Raw genomic sequence first — 18,773 nt, forward strand, 5'->3', positions numbered from 1 at the left:
ATTTAGGGATTTAAAAAGAATTATTAGTGAGATTTGGAATATTTACTGTGAGATTGTGAAAACAGATAACATACAATGATCCCAAAAGGAATTGAGGCACTCAGGCAGTACATTTGGGTGCACTGGAATTTGGTTGTAGTTTGACAAATTCAAATTTCATAGATCAGTCTTTGCTATTAATCACTACGTAGTACAGTGTATATAAACTGTTCAGGAGTATTACATCCAACAGAATCCACAACCATTGTACCCTTGTGGAAAGAAGGTAGTGTCCAGTAATCTCCAGCTTAAATGCTGGCCTTCACAGAGGTGACACCACATTTACACTGGCAATCAGAGGCCATGTTGACATAAATATCAGTTGCTAGGTTAAATGCACCAGATTCTGCACTCCAAATCAATCCTGTAATAAAGTAAACCCACTTCTGGATCCATTCAGATGCCCAGTGTAAACTGAGTTGCCTAGTCACGAATCTATTCTGCCCAGTACCGTATCCTTTTCTACCTGCAGTCATACGCTAGCTAGGATTAAGGCACCACGACTCAGTAAAAGTAAGACTGAAGTATAATGTTGATCAACTGCATGGCTACAAGAGACAAACAGACAGAAGCTTCATGGACTAAGGTGGGTAAAGCCTTGAATAAAATCACACCAACCAAGGATTGCCTGGTGGCTCAGTGAGTTTATCCAATGGAGCTAAACCATTGAAATTAATCACTGGTCTCGCTGATCTCAACAGGGACGGTGGTTGAGATGCTACAATTTGTTTCAGCACTCCTAGGTTAGGGAGGGGAGAATTGGCCAGGATTTCTTCTCCTGATTGCTGTTTACTGACCCCTGCTGGATGTGTTCATTGATGGAAGTTGTTCGGACTGGATTGCCTTTGTTTCTCATCTTGACAGTCTGTGGGAGGGAGGGGACGGATACAGCAATTACACGATAATGATTGAAGTCGCAAAGCATTACATTGCAATAGAAGCTTTCTCCTGGCTTTGAAACTTTGAATGTCCCAATAGTTTTTGAATTACAGCTAACCAAATTATGTATTCTTTGATAGACAACGATTTTCTTTGTTGATCCAATCAGGCACGCGTCAAAGAACGCCAACGTACAGATCAGGTACTATCTCTAATGGCCAAGTCATCAAAAAAGTTGGCTGTGATGCATATTGTGTCAGAAGTTTTTTGGGTAGCACAGATGTTATGTGCTAGTAGCCATTAACATTCTGTATGCAGGGCCTTTCAGGTTGGCTTAAATTCAGCAGAGTTTTGACCATATCAATAATTCACTTAGCCAAACTGGAGTTATACTATGATGAGGTGGAACTTCATGGGTGCTAAAGCACAAATTACATTCATCCAAGATCCTGTAAAGGAATCTGAAACGGGACTCTAAATTCAGAAACATACTGTTATTTTGATTTCAGAAAGTGGTTTGATAAATCAGTGAAGGTTAAATACTAGACCACTCTGTATCTGCAAACATATTTTGCTTCCATATAAATTTGTGTTTAACAATAGAAACAATTAGTAATTCAGCCTGAAATATATACTCTGCTAGTGTAGTGTTTTCCTATCCACTGAAATGATTAGGAAAGTATGCTGGGCATCTTATACATCATTCCAGTGTGTAAATCGAGAAAAGGGTAATTGTTAACCCTGTGACATATTGACCCATTCACACTACTTGTGAGTTTTATAAATTTCAGTTCATGTGTGCAGTCCCATAGAGATCTATAATATCTTAAAAATCTTACCTCTGCACAAAGTTCATCTCTGCACAACATGACTTCCTGTTATCGTGTTTTTGTCATATTTTTTGTGTCAATGTTTTCTCATTTTAAATTCCACAATCTGTATTTATGAGCTTTGCCGATGTAAACTCATCATTTTATTGTCTTTTACTACCATTATTGACATTTTTACTTGAAAGCCACTGTCTCTCCCGAAAGCCTGGCTTTGATTGGATAGTTATACTTCACAACAGTTAAGTGCGAGCTTTCAATTGCATCTGTATATTCGGAACATGTGCAGTTTGCAGAGTTTTCCAGCATACAATCTGTGCATCCCCAGAAGCTGAAGGTTGTGTTCCCTCATCCTGTGAGAATTGGATCATTTATTTTTCCAAAAGACTGAAAGAAAAAGAAGATTGAATTCTCAAAGCATTTATTTCAGACGTGATGAACTTATATAAATATAATATAATTGTGATTTTATGGTATGAACTCACAGAAAAACAGAGGCAGCACGTGAAAACAATAACAACTGTTATCACATGAGGGACAGCAGTGGGTTCAGTAAATTATCTTATTGTGGCTTCTTTGTTAATTTTCCTACATCATAACAGTGACTATATTTCAAAAGTACTTAATTGGCTGTAAAGTGCTTTGGGGTGCCCCGAGGTTATGAAAGTGCAATCTAAATGCAAATTCTTTCTTTATGAGAAGAATAGATAAATTAAGTACAGACAATAGAGTTTTTATAATTATAATTTTTGTCACTGGGTCAGAATCCTGGAACTCAATACCTAACAGCATTGTGGATCCACCTTCACCACACGGACTGCAGTGGTTCAAGAAAAGGGCCCTCCACCACCTTCTCAAGGGCAACTCGGGATGGGCCATAAATACCGGCCTTTCTAGCGATGCTCACATCCCAAGAATGAATTTTTTTAAATTTACAACTTTTGAACCATTTTTGAGGTTTAATGATTTTTTATTAAAGGTTGGAAACTGCAGAAATAATTAACTTTGAGCATTTTATTGGCTACTTTTTATTTGCTTATGGAAACTCAAGTTTATTAAAGACAATATAAATTGCCAAACTCTCTGATGCTAACATTTCTAGTACATATCAGGAAATTGGGATCTTCCAACCAATGATTTTCCGTTCATTCATTTTAATCAGCAGACAATTTGTCGCTAAATGTTTTAAGATACAAACATAAACATGAGAACTGACTGATGACGAGGGAAGTACCTGACATGTTGGAACATGTGGGGGTGAAGGCTTAATAGTTCAGAAGGGGCCAATAACAGTATTAGTCTCATTCTCCTGGGTTTCCTTCCCCACAAGGGTGTTAGACCCTGCTCTATGGTCAGTGAGCTCTAGGAATACATTCTCGTGATTTACCGGCACTGAGAGGAGTCTCCGGATCTTGGACCAGGGGAGGTTCTGGATTTCCCCAACATAGATGCAGAAAGAATGTTCCCAATGTTGGGGAAGTCCAGAACCAGGGGTCACAGTCTAAGGATAAGGGATAAGCCATTTAGGAACGAGATGAGGAGAAACTTCTTCACCCAGAGATGAACCTGTGGAATTCTCTACCACAGAAAGTTGTTGAGGACAATTCACTAAGTATATTCAAAAAGGCGTTAGATGTAGTCCTTACTACTAGGGGGATCAAGGGGTATGGCGAGAAAGCAGGAATGGGGTACTGAAGTTGCATGTTCAGCCATGAACTCATTGAATGATGGTGTAGGCTCGAAGGGCCGAATGGCCTACTCCTGCACCTATTTTCTATGTTTCTATGTTTCTAGGACAGAAAGTTTGAGGAGAGAGATCTTGAAGTTCAGCAGGACGTATGAAGTCATTTTGGTGCTTTGGTGGTTGCTGGTATCTGAGACTATTAGGGGCAGCAGTGTCTATCACCTTAAAAACTCCCTCCCCAAATCCCAAGTTTCCTCTCCCAATGATCCCAGATCCCAGGACCTGACCCAATGTTCCTAGCACCTCCTTCTCAAACATCATGGCACCCTGCAATGTCACTAGCAGACATCCAGACCCTGGGAACCCACCTCAAAGTAGTTAGACCCTGAGACCCCATCACAGTATTGTCAAATCTCAGGACCACCGCTAATGCTGATAAGTTGGTGTCCTTTTGGTAATACATCACTGTTCTTCTCCAATACACTGTAGGCAAATATACATTAATAGAAATACAGGTAATATAATCCCCCATGACATTGCTCATGAGTAGTCTGGGGTCTGGAACACAACTGTAATGCTAACATTTTCTGTCTCTTTAAGACCACTGCACAGATACTCCATGTGAGGAAGTGTCTAATGAGCTATTTGGTTAAATAGAGGTTAATTATTGCTGTTGGAAGTTTCTGTCAATTGGCTTCTATTTTTAATCACAACAAACTTCTGATTCAGTTATACTTCCTGCTGGAGGATTTTGACCAATCAGGGCTGCAGAATGATGGCCGTGTGTTCTGGTTTGTCCAGCTCAAAGGCTGGAGGGGAAACCATTGACTTTCTCTTTGTTTATGCCAATTTCAGCATTGTATCCCACTCCAGAATAAGGTCTATGGACAGCAATTCATATTCATTTTGTTTGCCTCTCCCTGGAGCTTGTGTGACTGGATGATGGGGAGAGAGTTGCACCATGATAGGAATGGGACACTGACAAAACTCCTGACCAATCTTTGGCATCGCTTTTTTTTTAATAGAATTGTTTTCTTCCAATTTATCCAGATTGCCACATTCATTGTTTACTTACTTGCAATTAGACTTTCTGGCTTTAAAGGGATACAGTTTCTCCTGAGTAGTAGAGTAATATATTGACCATGGTATAGATAGGTCTGTGCTTATAAAAACAGTTTAGTATCCAATTTAGACTTAGCAAAACCACAGTGGAATCTCAGTCTCTCATTATATGTATGTATGTATGTATGTATGTATGTATGTATGTATGTATGTATGTATGTATGTATGTATGTATGTATGTATGTATGTATGTATGTATGTATGTATGTATGTATGTATGTATAGATAGATAGATAGATGTCTTGCATACATCATCACCTGTTACATGCTCTGTATAAGAAAAGCAACAAATCACAACTGAATGATCCTAAAAAAGACAAAGGTAAAGAAACCCAATTTCCTGCTTTTTTTCAGGCTCTGAAATGGTTATCTAATTTCCCATGGTTTTGCTTAAGAATTTATATTTATTAGAAACAAACAATTGAAAATGTATGAAATTAATATTAAAATGACATGGAACAAAGAATCTCAAAGAACTTCGATTGGCTGGGCTCAACTTTTTACAATTTTATTCTGTAAACTGTTGTCATTAAATTTTACAAAAGTTTACAAAAAAAATGTCTTACACTTTTCACTGAGGGGTCAGAGTATATAGAAACAGACTGTTTCCAGTGATTCCTGGTTACAGGGTTTTCAGATGGGTTAGAGAGGGGGGGGGGGTGTCAGTATTGAATAAAGAAATAATTACAGCTGTGAGGAGGGATGACATGTTAGCAGGGTTGTCCAATGAGGCCATATGGGTTGAACTGAAAGACAAAAAAGGGTGATCACACTGCTGGGAATGTACTATAGACCCCCAAACAGTCAGAGGGAGATAGAAGAGCAACTACATTAGGCAAATTTCTGAAAAGTGCAGAAACTATAGGGCAGTAATAGTGGGGAATTTAACTACCCTAATATTAACTGGGATAGAATTGGTGTGAAAGGTATAGAGGGTGCAGAATTCCTAAAATGCATTCAGGATAACTTTTTTAGCCAGTACGTAGCAAGCTCAACAAGGGAGGGGGTGGTTCTGGACTTAGTTTAAGGGAATGAAGCTGGGCAGGTGGCAGGGGTATCAGGGGAGAGCATTTTGGTACTCATGATCATAATTCAGTTAGATTTAGGGTAGTTAAGGAAAAGGACAAAGAGACCCAAAATAAAAGTTCTCAATTGGCGGGGGGGGGGGGAAAGCCAATTTTACTAAACTGAGCTGTGATTTAGCCAAAATGGACTGGAAACCACTACTAGAAGGTAAATCAGTGTCAGAGCAGTGAGAGGCATTCAAGGAGGAGATCATGAGGGTTAAGAGCAAATATGTTCCTTTTAAAGAAAAATGGTGGGACTCACATCTAGAGCCCCCTGGATGTCAAAGGGCTTACAGGGTAGGATAAAAAATAAGGGAGGCTTATGACTGATACCGCAGGCTCAATACTACAGAAACCTTGGAGGAGTATAGAAAGTGCAGGGGTGAAATTAGGAATGCAGAGAGAGCATTAAAAAAATATTGGCAAGTAAAATCAAGGAGAACCCAAAGATGTTTTATAAATACATTAAGAGCAAGAGGATAACTAAAGAAAGAGTAGGGCCTATTAGAGACCATAAAGGTAATCTGTGTGTGTGGAGGTGGAAGATGTGGGTATGGTTCTTTTGTGTCCGTTTTCACATGAGAAGGGTGATGCAGACATGGCAAGTGTGAAATATTAGATGAAATAAACAGAGGAAGTATTAAGGGGTTTAGCATTTTTGAAAGTGGATAAATCCCCAGGCCTAGATGAAATGTATCCCAGGCTGTCAAGAGAAGAAATAGCAGAGGCACTGACCATCATTTTCAAATCCTCTTTGGCTAGAGGTATGGTATTGGAGGACTGCTAATGTTGTACTGTTGTTTAAAAGGGGAGAAAGGGATAGACCGAGTAATTACAGGTCAGTCAGCCTAACCTCGGTGGTGGTAAAATTATTGGAAAAAATTCTGAGGGACAGAATAAAGCTTCATTTAAAAGACATGGATTAATCAAAGACAGTCAGCATGGATCTGTTAAGGGAAGGTTGAGTCTGAATAACTTAATTTGAATTTTTTGAGGTGGTAACAAGGAGGGTCGATGAGGGTAGTGCATTTGATGTAGTGTATATGTATTTTAGCAAGAATATGATAAGGTCCCAAATGGCAGACTGGTCACAAATGTAAAAGCCCATGGGATCTAAGGACAAGTGACCAGTTGGATCCAAAATTGGTTGAGGCAGGAAGCAAATGGTCGATGGGTGTTTTTGTGACTGGAAGGCTGTTTCCAGTGGCGTTCCACAGGGCTCGGTACTGGTTCCCTTGCTTTTGGTGGTATATATCAATGATTTTAGACTTGAATGTAGAGGGTATGATTAAGAAGTTCGCAAATGATACAAAAATTGGCTGCGTGGTTGATGATGAAGAACAAAGCTGTCGACTGCAGGAAGATATCAATGAACTGATCAGGTGGGTAGAACAGTGGCAAATAGAATTCAATCTGGAGAAGTGTGAGGTAATGCATTTGGGGAGGGCTAACAAGGCAAGGGAATAAATAGTAGGACACTGAGGTGTAGAGGAACAGAAGGACCTTGGAGGGCATGTCCACAGAGCTCTGAAGGTAGCAGGACAGGTAGATAAGGGGCTAAGAAGGTATACCTGATACTTGACTTTTTTAACTGAGACATAGATTATCAGAGCAGGGAGGTCATGCTTGAACTGTATCAAACACTAGTTGGGCCACAGCTAGGTTACTGCGTGCAGTTCTGGTCACCACGTTACAGGAAAGATGTGATTGCACTAGAGCGAATACAGAGGAGATTTACAAGGATGTTGCCTGTATAGAATTTTAGCTATGAGGAAGAATTGGATAGGTTGGGGCTGTTTTCTCTGGAACAGAGGAGGCTAAGGGGAGACCTGATTGAGGCGTATAAAATTATGACTGGCCCAGATAGAGTGGATAGGAAGGACCTATTTCCCTTAGCAGAGGGGTCAACAACCAGTGGGCATAGATTTAAAGTAATTGGTAGGAGCTTTAGAGGGGATTTGAAGAATTTTTTTCATCCAGATGGTGATGGGGCGGGGCTCGTCCAGAAAATGCCTGAAAGGGTGGTAGAGGCAGAAACCCTCACCACATTTAAAAGTACTTGGATATGTACTTGAAGTGCCATAACCTACATCATTGAAAGTTGGCATGCAGGTACAGCAGGCGGTGAATTATTGGGTATGTTGGCCTTCATAGTTAGGGGATTTGAGTATCGGAGTAGGGAGGTCTTACTGCATGTACAGGGCCTTGGTGAGGCCTCACCTGGAATATTGTGTTTCAGTTTTGGTCTCCTAATCTGAGGAAGGACGTTCTTGCTATTGAGGGAGTGCAGCAAAGGTTCAGCAGACTGATTCCCGGGATGGCTGGACTGACATATGAGGAGAGACTGGATCGATTGGGCCTGTATTCACTGGAGTTTAGAAGGATGAGAGGGGATCTCATAGAAACATATAAAATTCTGACGGGACTGGACAGGTTAGATGCAGAAAGAATGTTTCCGATGTTGGGGAAGACCAGAACCGGGGACACAGTCTAAGGATAAGAGGTAAGCCATTTAGGACTGAGATGAGGAGAAACTTCTTCACTGAGTTGTTAACCTGTGGAATTTCCTACTGCAGAGAGTTGTTGATGCCAGTTCATTGGATTCATTGGATATATTCAAGAGGGAGTTAGATATGGCCCTTACGGCTAAAGGGGTATGGAGAGAAAGTAGGAAAAGGATACTGAGGTGAATGATCAGCCATGATCTTATTGAATTGTGTTGCAGGCTCGAAGGGCCTGTTTCCCTCTAAAGCTCCTGCACCTAGTTTCTATGTTTCTATTACAGACCAAGAGCTGGAAAGTGGGATTAGGCTGGATAGCTTGTTGGCCACCATAGACATGGACTGAATGGCCTCCTTCTGTGCTGTAATTGTCTATGATTCTATGATTGAGGTGGCCATAGATGGAGTAGAGTATATGTGATTGGTTTAGGACAGAGAACAGGAGAAATCTTTTAAGTGTGTTGAGGCTGTGGAATGCACTTCGTTAACAATTTAACCAGAGGTCACACCATGTAGGTTTAAGGTTGGCAGTCCTCTAGGATTGTCCAGGAATTAAAGATTAAACTCCCGAAAACTGATGTGAGCAATCCAGGAGAAAAATCATAGGGGCACTTTTTCATGTCTGCAAGATCCATCAAATCCACTGGGAGGACAGACACACCAATGTCCGTGTTCTTGCTCAGGCCAACAGCCCCAGCATCGAAGCACTGACCACACTCGATCTGCTCCGTTGGGCAGGCCACATTGTCCGCATGCCCAACACGAGACTCCCTAAGCAAGCGCTTTACTCGGAACTCCTAAACGGCAAGCGAGCCCCAGGTGGGCAGAGGAAATGTTTCAAGGACACCCTCAAAGCCTCATTGATAAAGTGCAACATCCCCACCGACACCTGGGAATCCCTGGCCCAAGACCGGTGAAAGTGGTGGAAGAGCATCCGGGAGGGCGCTGAGCGCCTCGAGTTTCATTGCCGAGAGCATGCAGAAACCAAGCACAGGCAGTGTGTGGCAAACCAGACTCCCCATCCACCCCCTCCTTCAACCACTGTCTGCCCCACCTGTGATTGAGACTGTAATTCCCGTATTGGACTGTACAGCCACCTGAGAGCTCACTGATTGGAAGAAGTCTTCCTTGATTTCGAGGGACTGTCTACAATTTTTTTAGATTTGAAAAATATTTGTTTTGGGAGAGTGAGGAGGTGGTCATGAGATGAAATCACCAGAAAATGTTGGAATCAATCATTAAGGATGAAATAACAGCGCATTTGGAAAGCAGTGACAGGATCGGACCAAGTCAACATGGATTTATGAAAGGGAAATCATGCTTGACGAATCTTCTGTAATTTTTTGAGGATGTAACTAGCAGAGTGGATAAGGGAGAACCAGTGGATGTGGTGTATTTGGACTTTCAAAATGCTTTTGACAAGGTCCTGCACAAGAGATTAGTGTGCAAAATCAATACGCGTGGTATTGGGGGTAATGTACTGGCATGGATAGAGAACTGGTTGACAGACTGGAAGCAGAGAGTCGGGATAAACGGGTCCTTTTCAGAATGGCAGGCAGTGACTATAGTGGGATGCCGCAGGGCTCAGTGCTGGGACCCCAGCTATTTACAATGATTTAGATGAAGGAATTGAGAGTAATCTCTCCAAGTTTGCGGATGACACTAAACTTGGTGGCGGTGTGAGCTGTGAGGAGGACACTAAGAGGCTGCAGGGTGACTTGGACAGGTTAGGTGAGTGGGCAAATGCATGGCAGATGCAGTATAATGTGGATAAATGTGAGATTCTCCATTTTGGGGGCAAAAACACAAAGGCAGAATATTATCTGAATGGCGGCAGATTAGGAAAAGGGGAGGTGCAACGAGATCTGGGTGTCATGGTTCATCAGTCACTGAAAGTTGGCCTGCAGGTACAGCAGGCAGTGAAGAAGGCAAATGGTATGTTGGCCTTCATAGCTAGGGGATTTGAGTATAGGAGCAGGGGAGGTCTTACTGCAGTTGTACAGGGCCTTAGTGAGGCCTCACCTGGAATATTGTGTTCAGTTTTGGTCTCCTAATCTGAGGAAGGACGTTCTTGCTATTGAGGGAGTGCAGCGAAGGTTCACCAGACTGATTCCAGGGATGGCTGGACTGACATATGAGGAGAGACTGGATCGATTGGGCCTTTATTCACTGGAGTTTAGAAGGATGAGGGGGGATCTCATAGAAACATATAAAATTCTGACAGGACTGGACAGGTTAGATGTGGGAAGAATGTTCCCGATGTTGGGGAAGTCCAGGATAAGGGGTAGGCCATTTAGGACTGAGATGAGGAGAAACTTCTTCACTCAGATTTGTTAACCTGTGGAATTCCCTGCCACAGAGAGTTGTTGATGCCAGTTCATTGGATATATTCAAGAGGGAGTTAGATATGGCCCTTACCGCTAAGAGGATCAAAGGGTATGGAGAGAAAGCAAGAAAGGGGTACTGAGGGAATGATCAGCCATGATATTGAATGGTGGTGCAGGCTCGAATGGCCTACTCCTGCACCTATTTTCTATGTTTCTATGAATACTTCAAACCACAGTTGGCAACCTTGCGTATCTTGGGTGGTTAAAGCCATGTGGGGAACGGAGTGGCGCTTGTGATTTAGGCCAAATGCTCATGAGTATAAACAACATGCCCTGTTTTCTGTGGTGTAATGGCAATATATTTACTCCTGAAGAAATGAGATGCTGAGAATTGCATGGTGAGAGAAATGAGGCTGAGCCAGAAAGCTTTCAACATGAGGCCTCAATGCCCCTGAAAGGGTTAACCGCCCCTCCCCCTAGCTGCTCCTCCCACGGGGAGGGGGCGGCTCCATCACGCGAGACTTGGCTGGAGCTGTAGGCGTTCTCGCGAGACTTTGATTTATTCCTACGTAATGTGCCGTGCTGCTTATGGCGGCGCTGGAGTGCTTCTGCTGTTGGGGTGAGTGGCTGTGAGTGAAGATCGCCGGGCGCCTGCCGCTCCTTCCTCCCGCCCTGGCGCGTGCTTAGCAGGCCGTGAGTGGGCGGCGCGGCTTGTGGGGCCGGCGGCGCGTCGCGGGTTGTGGGCCGGTGGCGGCGGCGGGCCCCGGGCCTGGCCCGCCCCGGGGGTGGGGATGAGGTGAGGTGAGGGGAGGAGGAGGGGAGGGGAGGGGAGGGGTGGGGGTGAAATGTAGAGCTGCGGGGGGAGCGGAGCGTGTTATGGTTTTTTTTTGTCCGTCATGTCGCCTCAGACCGGTCGGCGGCTGTCGACACTTTGTGCGGTGTGGGGATGGTCCGTGAACCGGGGCGGGGACCGTAACCGGCCGCCTTCTCGCTCTTTGTCAACGAGTCGGTGGCTTCCGGCTGCATGTTTGTTTTATGTAATCCCGAGGCACCCCCCCGTGAAAATTTCTGGTGTGGATCACCTTTTATGGGTCGACGTTGATGGATGTGGCGCACGGCCAATCGCGGGCCGACGACGGAATAGGGTTGGGACTTCCTGCGCCGCGCGCTGCCTGCTGGGAGCGGTAGTCTTCGTTTCCGGGAGGTTGGGGCGGCCGGAAGGGAGGGTGGAGCAGCGCGGGACTACAAAGCCCACCGTGCGCAGCGCCGCGCCGCTCCTCTGCTGGCTGGCCAGGGCCGTCAGTCGATGCACAAAGTAGGTGCAATTGCGCAACCTTGTGTGTTCGGTGCTTGTAAACAGCGTGTAAAGATCATGGGCGATCTGTGCAATATTGTACTTCAACACTGAAGGCTGGATTCTCCATTAACTTATGTTAAGTGTTACGTTAAGTCTCCTACAGTTATTAATTTCAATGTCTCTCTTTTTGGTTAAGGACAGAACAAAGGGTTAGATGGAGGGGTAATGGTGCAGCTAACTTGGTTTGGGAGAATCCTTGTGTTCGAGTAACTCTCTGGTTTCATTCTCCAAGATTCAATTTTTAATATCTACATGCATTGCGTTAGAATCTAGAATGGTTACAGCATGAAAGAAGGCCATTCGGCCCATCAAGCCCAAGCCGACTCTCAGCTCGTCCCACTCCCCTGCTCTTTATCCGTAGCCCTGTAAATTTTTTTCACCTTTGGATACTTATACAACTCCATTTTTAAAAGATAAGATTGAGTCTGCCTCCACAGTCCTTTGTCAGTGCATTCAAGATCCTAACCACTTGCTGCGTAAAAATAGTTTTTTCTTGCATCGCCTTTGGTTCTTTTGCAATGCCAATCACCTTAAATCTGTGTTATCTTGTTCTCTACCCTTCTGCCAATGGAAACTCCTATCTATCTATCTATCTATCTGTCTATCTATGTCTAGATCCCTCATGATTTTCAACACCTCTGTCAAATCTTCTCTTAGTCTTCTCCACTCCAAGGAGAACAACCCCAGGTTCTCCAGTCTATCAACGTAACTGAAGTCACTCATTCCTGGAATAATTCTTTCTGCACCATCTCAAAGGCCTTCACATCCTTCCTAAAGTGTGGTGCCCAGAATTGGACACACTACTTCAGTTGTGGCTGAACCAGTGTTTTATACATGTTCATCATCATTTCTATACTTTTATACTCTCTTTATTTATGAAGCCCAGGATCCCGTAAGCCTTTTTAACTGCTTTCTCAATCTGCTCTGTCACTGTCAATGATTTGTGCACACATACCCCCAGGTGTCTCTGTTCGTGCACCCCCTTTAGGAATGTGCCAGTTAGTTTGTATGTCTTCTCACATTTTGGTAGAAAGAATATCACTTCACACTTTTCTGCATTAAATTTCATCTGCCACGTCTCCGCCCGTTTCACCAGTCTTCCTGAAGTCTATCACTTTCCTCCTCACTGTTCACTATACTTCCAAATTGTGTGTCATTTGCAAATTTTGAAATTGTGCCCTGTACACCCACGTTCAAGTTGTTGATATATGTCAAGAAAAGCAGTGGTCCTAGAACCGATCCCTGGGGTATACCTTACTTCAGTCCGAAAAACAACCATTCGCCACTACTGTTTCCTTTAGTCATTTCGTCAATTTTGCATCCAGGCTGCCACTGTCCCTTTCCTTTAGTCATTTCGTCAATTTTGCATCCAGGCTGCCACTGTCCCTTTTTATTCCATGGGCTTCAACTTTGTTGGCAAGCCTATTATGTGGCAATTTGTCGAATGCCTTTCGGAAATCCATGTACACTATGTCAACCGCATTACCCTTATCAACCCTCTCTTACCTCATCAAAAACTCGATTGCCTTTTAACAAATCTGTGCTTTCCATAATTAATCCACACCTATCCAAATGACTAAATTTTATCCCTGATTACTGTTTCTAAAAGCTTTCCCACTACCGAGGTTAAACTGACTGACCTGTAGTTGCTGGGTTTATCTTTGCACGTTGTTACAATAACTTTTTTGCAGTCTATTATTTGTGAATTCAGAATTGATTTATAGTTATCAGCTGACTAAGATCAAAATCGGGAGACTTTATTATGGCACAGTTTAATATTGGCATATCTATTACTTTGACAGTAAAACAAAAATACGTTGGAGTTCATGGTCAAGCCAATTTTTTTAGTCAACTCCCAAGCTGGGCAACTACACATCAATCAAGCCTTTATATGGAAATAAAATCTTGCTGATCTAATGTATAATTTAATTTACTTCTAGAATGTAACACTTTTACTTAAGTCAATAATAAATTAAAATTGCACTCTAGATTATGGAATCGTTTTTCTACATAGTAGAAGCATTTATAATATATAAATGTTGCAGGGTGATGAAGTCAAACTTACAATATACCTCTCTATCAGTGGGTCAATGATTAGTTGAACCATACAGACTGCTTGCAAATCCCCCCCCCCCCCCCCCCCCCCCCCCCAACCAAGGTCTCCAAATGAGTTACCTGTTTTAAGTCGGCGATGGTATGGCTGTTACAGTTGGCCTGAGAGCTGACAGGGGGATGGGTGGTTGGGGGCAAATGAGTCCGAGTTTCCATTTGTGATTGTTACCAAGCAGCTCCTGCTGCAGAGGTCTGCATATATACATTGGAGACCACAAGATCGATCTTTGCTGTGATTGCATTTGCAGTCTAATGTCTTGCAGCAGTCAGTGTCGAGGCTCACTAAAGAATAATGGCCATTTGGGCAGCGTACCAAAGAGCAACCCATGTTCATGGTATATCCATATGCTCTCTTGGAGAACTGAGAAAATTAAGAGAAATTGAGCTAGACCTGAGTCAACTTTCAATGGTAAGATTGTAACAAATGCAGTCTTTGCTAAAAGATTTGGTTCTGTTAAATTGCAGGAAGAGTAATTGTGCCAGTTAATCGTGATGCATGTATCTTGTGCATTTCTTTTCTTGTGAATAGATTGAGCAGTTGTTAATGTGGTACTTTGACCTGATAACATTCTAGCCTTCTTTCCCCAATTTCAGTGTACTATGTCTACAGACCTTCTTTCTAATTTATCATTACTTTTACTGTTATCTGCTTCCTTTCCTGACTGTTTAATTTTGCTGCTTTATGGTTTCATGGGTATTGATCACCCTCTGCTTTCTCGCCCAAGTAGCCATTGATGTGTGAGCCTTAACAGTGAGTGTTGGAAGCTTTGATTGTAAACTGAAGTGCCAGTAGCATATAGTGGAGACCAAATCTATCCTCATCTGCTATCCAAGTATTTCCAGCAGGGATTGCTAAGTCCAGCAGAGGCTGTGGACGACTTCTCCTTTACTTAACCCAGGGGTACTGAAGCCACTTGGAGTACCACTTTGGCTGAGATCAGCTTACTGGGGATTGAATCTGCAACCCTCTTGGTCTATTCACTTGCTGGGACAATGGAAGAGTTGGTATTTTCTTTGGGAATCATTCAAATTGTGTCTCGTGTGTTGTATTTCATATTTGTAAATGCATAATCTTTCAAAGTTACGGCATCAATATTGGGATTCATATACTGATCAAGTTATTGCAATCCATTTTTAATGGGCAGCCTGTATACTATTTAATTCTGTGTGCCATTGTACAAAATCCTTTGAACTTCAACTGCGGGGTGGGGGGGGGGGGGAAGCTTTTTTTTTTAAGGAACTGAATGATGATTCTGTTTTTATAACCCCATTCTGAAGGTGCAGCATCATCTTGATGTGAATGTACCTCCCATTGATGCAGCTGAGGCCACAAACTCAGCGACATGGTGATCACCTTGTGCAATGTACTACTGTCCTAACGTGTAGTAGAACCCCCAAGAGTCATCAATTAGAATATATGGCATTCATTAATACTTTATTTTGGTGTCTGATTTGATTAATTTGCCTCAATTGTATAGCTAAACTTTCTAAGACTAACTTCCAACATGGTGTCCTATTCTATTATTGGTTCAATCTTTAAATGTGTGGTCAGCAACATTGCACTGTTTTCAGTTTACTATGGTTAGTGAACATGCTGTCATCTGTTTCATTATAACTTGAGATGTTGGGCGCAGTCGCAGGCAATTTGAGCTTAACTGAATTGGAAGATAAGTTAAATTTAATTGAGGCTTCATGGTTTTTTCACTTTTTGATTTCAGATATTGCTGTAAACTTGAAATTCTATTGACCTGCCAGAAAAAGCTATCAAATCTCATCACAAAGTATAACTTGTACTTCAGAAAATTTATCAATTTCAGTTTGTTCTGAGGACATTTTGAAATAAAATTAGTTCTTCAGATCACTTTGCCAGACAAGTTGCCTTTGAATCTCCAGGCTGAAGGCTAGATATGCAGCCTGCTCCCAGTCCTCTGCTGTGTTGCTGTGTAACCAGCTGCTAAACAGTATCTTGCTTGTGGGTGTTTTGCATCACCCTCTGGGATGAAAGATCTGTCCTTTCCTCACTTTTTCTCTTGGCGGATCAGCTGAGATTGGGAACTCAACAGGTGGGAAATTGGACATATGAACTTGTTTCCCGGTGTAAATCTGAGTAACTGTTTATCCTCATCACCACAAGCCCCCTCCCCCAATCTCCATTTTCTTGCCTTTTTTTCTTGAAGGATTGGGTTCCACTGGCTGACCTTCCGTATCTTGCTTAAGTGACCATTCTTCTTTAAGCATGGACAGAGTGTTACCAGATAGGATGTGGGGGATTCTAGGCAAGATTGCATTTTTCTCTTCCGCCAAGGGCCATTGAGGACCATGTAAGTTGTGATATTGTAGACCAAGGGTGGAGCCTTGTGCTCTTTGTAGTTTCATGGTACACCAGCTGGTGTCTTTTTATTAACCAACCCATTGGGGAAACTAGTTCTGTTTCTCGTTATTCATAAGCTTGGGATTACAAAAATCTTTCTGGATTAAATGTGCCCTGAGATGACTGGTATATGTACCAAGATGAGAAAAAGTCATCAGATCCTTGTGCACTTAACCCATTTTTTGTCTGTCCAGGGCCACTTGGGAATCCTCTGCAAACTCAGGTGATTAGGCAATCCCCAGGAGGCTACAAGCTCAGGTTTTTCCTAAAATAACTTGTCTGTGATCTACCATTTAAAAAAAAAATGCATCTCAACACTTTGAAGGACCACAAGGAATTGATACTCGCCTCCACCCTTTGAATCCTGTTCCACAGATCGATTTACCCTCTGGGGAAAAGTCAAAAGTTTCAAACATTCAACTTCAGTCCCTGCTTTTGTAATTCAAATGGGAGGTCTCTAGTTCTACAGACCCAAGAATGTCAAAGTCTATCTACTTGTTTATCCTTAATAGTTTGAAATACCTGTGTCGATCCCCTTAAAGTCGATGCTTCTCCAGTGAATCCGAATTGGAGTCAAGAAGTTTGCTTTCATAGCTCAAGGCACTTAGGCCAAGGTTCATCCATGTTCACCTTCTTCTCTAATGCCACAATGTCCTTCTTGAAGGGGTACCAGAATTGTACACTGTACTCCAAATGAGGTTTCACCAAAGCATTGTAGAACACAATTGTGCTCCTAGTTTGGTACTGAATACATAGAATATCAGAATCTACAGCACAGAAACGGGTTATTCAGCCCAATTGTTCTGTGCCGGTGTTTATACTCTCCTCAAGCCTCCTCCCACCCTACCCCTGTATTCTATTCCCATCTCTCGTGTGCATGAAACTTCCCCTTAAATGTGTAAATGTTGTCTGCTTCATCCACTCCATGTGGCACTGAGTTCATTATTTGATCTGGTGGTGTATATTTATGCCCTCTTAGTCTGGAATTGGCCAGAAATTGAAACTGCTTCTCCACATCCACACTATTGAAGCCTTCATAATTTTAAAGTCCTCGATCAAGGCTCCCCTCAGTCTTTTTTCCAAAGTTTGACATTGCAGCCCAGAAGCCTGTTCACATTGGTTTCCTGATACTGCGCTTAAACCTTCAGGGAGTGGTTAGTGATCACTTCCAAACGTCTCACTTCCTGTCACGTTTAGCCTACTGCATGCTGCAGTTTATATTGTATTCTGCACACCTATGTGCATACCTGCACTATCATCGATTTTTGCGAATCTTGTCCCCAATCTATCCAAATTCAGTTGCAATCTATTTTCTATTTCTATAGTTCTGACTTCACTGCATCATTTACTATCATCTGCAAGTCTGTGCCCAGCCCCAGATTGTTAATAAACAGAAGGGAACCTAGCACCGAACCCTTGTGACTGGACCCAATTGGGAAGCTACCACATTTTGTGGTCTTTAGCCAATTTACGATCCATCTTGCCATATCACCCTTCATCACTTGATTTTTAGCTCCCAGGCCCCATGAGGCACTTTAGTAAAAGCTTTTCGGAATAGCTGACTTAGTCTCCAGGCAAAAAAAAGTTGAATGTCAATGCTGATCCTCAACTGTAATGTGTGGGTACTCGGTACTTCCCTCTTATGTCACTGAAGCATCACCAGTTGGGCAACTAGTAAAGACAAACTGTACTGATAAATATATGGACTGTTGTCTCTTCCTTGCTGCTGTTGCACTGTTTGCCTTACCTGTTTGGCTCAGTATTTCACTAGAATATTCCACTGGATTCAGATATAAGTGCTACATCCACATTTTCTTGATTTGCATTAGACAACATCAGAAGTCTGCGGTTCCAATTTCTCCATTTTCTTTTGATTCACTGCAAGGAGAGAGGTACAAATATTTTGGATTTTATTTCAAAACCCCTAAATCCTGAGTTTCCTTCTCCCATAATGCACTGAACATTAAGCAAAGTTTTGTTTCTGTATTAAATACAGGTACAACGTCCGGAAACCTTGGGACCAAGGTTTTTGTGTTTTTCCAGATTTCAGAGAAGAAATCAGATGTCACGAATCCTGAAACCCCTGGGCCGAGTTTTAGGTTTTTCCGGATTTCGGGGATAATCCGGCATCCCGAATCCGAAAACCCTTGGGCCGATTTTTGGGTATTTCTGGATTTCGTAGCCGAAAATTCGACAGTCCGAGATCGGGCCGTGCCGGTCTGTGTATTTTTCTGGATTTATGTTTGAAAAGGTATGTACAGCTTAAGTCTGGTTTTCGGGAAATATTTTTGGACGACGACTCCTGCGATCTGCAGTGTCCAGTTTTTGGACAATTCTGGTTTTTAGAATTCTGGATTTGGGACATTGCACCTGTACTTCTAATCTAGCACAACTTGTTCAGTGCACTTATTTCCAAAAAATATCCTATTTTGCCTCAATCTTTGTCCCAAAAACCCTCATGGTGACCTTGTCCAACTCTGGATTTAT

The 18,773-nt window shown here is 42.6% G+C and overlaps 1 protein-coding gene across 5 annotated transcripts in view; it reads left to right on the plus strand.

Moving 5' to 3' along the window:
• Positions 1–10,964: 10,964 nt before the first annotated feature.
• The window catches only part of csde1 (cold shock domain containing E1, RNA-binding), a 147,755-nt gene continuing 139,946 nt past the window's right edge, over positions 10,965–18,773 (plus strand). For 2 of the 5 annotated variants that reach the window (XM_070858801.1, XM_070858805.1), the window contains exon 1: positions 10,965–11,065. The gene's annotated coding sequence lies outside the window, so the exon portion shown is untranslated. Of the gene's footprint in view, positions 11,066–11,115; positions 11,140–18,773 lie in introns of those variants that run through there. The other 3 variants (XM_070858803.1, XM_070858804.1, XM_070858802.1) reach the window with 2 other exon arrangements.

The sequence above is a fragment of the Pristiophorus japonicus genome, chromosome 17, assembly GCF_044704955.1.
Source record: "Pristiophorus japonicus isolate sPriJap1 chromosome 17, sPriJap1.hap1, whole genome shotgun sequence".
Taxonomy (NCBI): domain Eukaryota; kingdom Metazoa; phylum Chordata; class Chondrichthyes; family Pristiophoridae; genus Pristiophorus; species Pristiophorus japonicus.